Here is a 4229-nt window from a genome sequence, read left to right as displayed (position 1 = left end):
GATAACCTGGTTAAGTTAGTGAAAAGACGCAAAAAATAAATAAAACAGGTACATGGTTTTTAAAGTTAGTTTTGGTGTTTTTAATTTGGTTTAGCTAACATAACCACGTAACCCTCCCCCTTTGGCATTCATCAAAAATAGGCAATGGTAAACAAGCATAGTGTAGAGTTACTGTAAAAATTTGTAAATTTAAGAGACAGCTAAAAAAGATACTGATAAAAGTATAATTTTTAAAACCAAGTTAAAAATAGTCAAGTTGACTTGGGGGAGTCTAAACTTTTGAAAACTTGTTTAAAGCATTAGCTTTTAGATTTTAGAAAAATAGCTAAGTTTAGATAAACAAAATCTCAAACACAAGTGTATAAGTTCTAAATTTCAAGATCAAATTTTAAATTTTCAAAACAAGTTTCAATTTTGAAATGCTTTTCAAATAAGTTTTCAAAAATTCCAAGACTGAGTTTGAAAACTTTATTTTTCAAAACTGATTGAAATTTATTTTTCAACACTAAGTTTGTAAAAGATTCAATTTTCAAAATTAAGGAAAATGATTTTGAACTTTACTTTTAGTTTTCAAAAATAATTTTATAGAATTCTTTTTCCAAAATCAAATTTTCAAAGTTCAAAAGTACTAGTTTCAAAACCATGGTTTAAAATACTAGAAAAGTTCAGTTTTCAAGGACTAAGTAAAAAGGATAAAAAGTTTGTGATTTAAAACAAACAATTGTGAGTTGATTTCACAATTTTAATCAGGTTGATTTTGAAAATTGATTTTTAAACTTTGATTTTCAAAATTAAGTTTAAAATTCGATTTGAAAAACTAAATTAGTTTTATTTCTCCCCCTGAACCTGACATAAAATTTTGAAAATATTTGCTAAATATATTCAAAGTAGAAAAAAAATTGAGGTAGAATTTTCTAGAGAGATTTTAAAGAGAAGATTAAAAAATAACACTTAAGGAGATAATTAAAAACCTCCCCCTAAATTTGATACTCCTTTAATTTATTAATCCTCCTTATTTATTACTTCCCCTTAATATAAAATTTTACAACCGTAACATATTTTTGTACCTAAGTGTTTTAGGCGATTGTATAATTATCTTTATAAAATTGTTCATTTAAATTTGACTAAACGTAATTAACGTTAGATTCAGTTGAAATGAGTTAACCTTTAGTGTAATGTTAAGTAAGATAAGTTGTTATTAATTCAATAATTAATCAATATTAATAATTTATTGATTAAATTTTGCTTAATTCAATAATTTAATATAATCTAAATTTTGTATTAATTGATAAAGGTGTTAGTTATAATTTAACTTTTCATTTACTTCCTTTTAAGTTGGATTAACTTAGTTTAAAGTTGGTAGTAATTTGAAGTTAAACTCGTTATTAAACAAGGTTAAGTAAGGTTCAATTTAAGTCAAACTTTAATTATGTTTTAAAAAATAATTAATATTTTAAAGGTTGATAAAAAAAATGACTTAGAGTAATTTTAATATTTTTACTAAGGTTAAACCTAGGTTCTGATCAAACAAGCTTAGTTCTCAAATAAAGTTAAACTTAAATAGTTAAGTTCTACTTATTAATTACATAATTAAGTTTAAAGTTAAAGTTAACGGAATTTAAGTTTTTAAGTTAGAGTCTAAGTTTTAAATGAATTTAAAAGAATTCTAATTATTATTATTTTAAAGGGATTTCTAACAGGATTTTAAAGTGATTTTTATAATTATTTAATGACAATTAATATACGTTCAATTCAATTTTGATTTTAGATTAAAATTAATATCAGTGATTAATTTAGGTTTAAGTTTTAAGTTTAAGTTAAATTTTTAAGTTTTAATTTAAGTTTTAATTTTCAGTTAGGTTAAATTAAGTTGAAAAGTAATGTTTAAATTAAGTTTTAATGAGTTTTAATTTAAGATCTAGTTTTCAGTTAAGTTAAATTAAAAAATAGTTTTAAGGTTAAAATGATGTTTAAGATTAAAAATAAGTTTAAGGTCAAAATAATAATTTTTAAAGTGAAAATAGTCTATAGAAATAATTTACTATTATTACCATTTTTTTTAAGTTAAAAGAATTTTATTATAGTGAAAAAATAAGAAGAATTTTTCAAAATGATACATAATTTTTAAAATAGTTTTAAAATGATTTTTAAAATAGTTTTAAAATGATTTTCAAAAGCTTTTAAAATAATTTTTGAAATAATTTTTAAGTTAAAATAATTTTAAAAATATAATTTTTATATTAAAAATAATTTTAAGTTAAAATAATTTTTAAGTTAAAATAATTTTTATGTTAAAATAATTTTTAAAATAACAATAATTTTTAAAAGGTTTTAAAAGAATTTTTAAAAGAATTTTTAACAGTTTTTAAAATGATTTTTAAAAGAGTTTTTAAAATAATTTTTAAAATGTTTTAAAATAATTTTAAAAGAATTTTTTAAAGTTTTTAAAATGATTTTTCAAAGAGTTTTTAAAATAATTTTTAAAAGAATTTTTTAACGTTTTTAAAATGATTTTTAAAAGAGTTTTTAAAATAATTTTTAAAATGTTTTAAAATAAATTTTAAAAGAATTTTTTAAAGTTTTTAAAATTATTTTTAAAAGTGTTTTTAAAATAATTTTTAAAATTTTTTTTTAAAGTTTTTAAAATGATTTTTAAAAGAGTTTTTAAAATAATTTTTAAAATGTTTTAAAATAATTTTTAAAAGAATTTTTTAAGTTTTTTAAAATGATTTTTAAAAGAGTTTTTCAAATACTTTTTAAAAGAATTTTTTAAAGTTTTTAAAATGATTTTTAAAAGAGTTTTTAAAATAATTTTTAAAAGATTTTTTTAAAGTTTTTAAAATGATTTTTAAAAGAGTTTTTAAAATAATTTTTAAAATGTTTTAAAATAATTTTTAAAAAATTTTTTAAAGTTTTTTAAAATGATTTTTAAAGAGTTTTTAAAATAATTTTTAAAAGAATTTTTTAAAGTTTTTAAAATGATTTTTAAAAGTGTTTTTAAAATAATTTTTAAAAGAATTTTTTAAAGTTTTTAAAATGATTTTTAAAAGAGTTTTTAAAATAATTTTTAAAAAATTTGAAAATAATTTTTATGTTTAGAATAAAATTTTTAAATTAAATATAACATTTTTAAAGTTAAATTTAAAAATATTTTTTAAAGTTAATTTTTGTTTTAAAATAATTTTTTAAAGTTAATTTAATTTTTAAAATAATTTTTAAAGTTAATTTAATAATTTTTTTTAAAATTAATTTAATTTTAATTCGAAATTTAATTTTAATTTGAAATTCAAAATTTAATTTTAATTTGAAATTTGAAATTTAATTTTAATTTGAAATTCAATATAAAATTTGAAATTTAATTTTAAATAATTTTAATTAATTTTAATTTAATTTGAGAATTAATTTGATCCTTATTCATCTCACCCGATCTAGATTATCAATCAGGGAATCCTATAATTTTGTGAGATAAATTAGATTTAATTATAGAGTTTGGTTTAACTTTTGTTAGATTCAGGTTTAGCTTTGGTCTCAACAAATAGGCATTCTTCGGATAAACTTCTAAGCTTGGTGAGTTACTTGGACGTCATTAGAAGTAGCCAACCTTTCGAGGTTTTCCGAATAGTCCTATCCACGGAGCTTAGTATTAAACCTTGGTCTAACTAGTTAGGATCTATTAAAGGGTAGCTTCGGTCAGTTCCACTTGGTCAAATGCACCAGATCGAAGCCATATCTTTCTAGACATGCGATGCCCAAGCTTCCCTAACGTACTATCATCCAAAAACTTCACCAGTACCATGATTCAAGTTAAACTTGGTCTCTTTTTAACTAATCCTAATTACCCTGCCGGGTTAGTTTGTTTGGGTTACCCTGTCGGGTAAGTTAGTTTTGGAGGTGCCAGCTATTCTGGAGCCTCCCCCTAAATCATTGGTCTTTAATTTAAGATTTTTGTATAATTAGAGTTGGTTTTAGTTAAGTTGTAATGTTTAATTTGTAATTTAAATTTAAGTTTTTAATTTTGAATTAATTAAATTGGTCAAATTATCTTTCTTTAAGAGAGTGTATTTAATATTTGAATGGTCTTTCAATTTCAATTTTATTGGGTTAATTGAATTATCTTTCTTTAATAGTTTATTTTTAAAGTTTAAGTTTTTATTTATTTTTAAATTTGAATTAACTAAACTGTTTGAATTATATTTTCTTAACGGTTTATCTTTTAGCTTTTTATTAAT

This window comes from Zingiber officinale, chromosome 5A (genome assembly GCF_018446385.1).
Source record: "Zingiber officinale cultivar Zhangliang chromosome 5A, Zo_v1.1, whole genome shotgun sequence".
NCBI lineage: Eukaryota > Viridiplantae > Streptophyta > Magnoliopsida > Zingiberales > Zingiberaceae > Zingiber > Zingiber officinale.
This window is presented reverse-complemented; position numbering follows the sequence as displayed.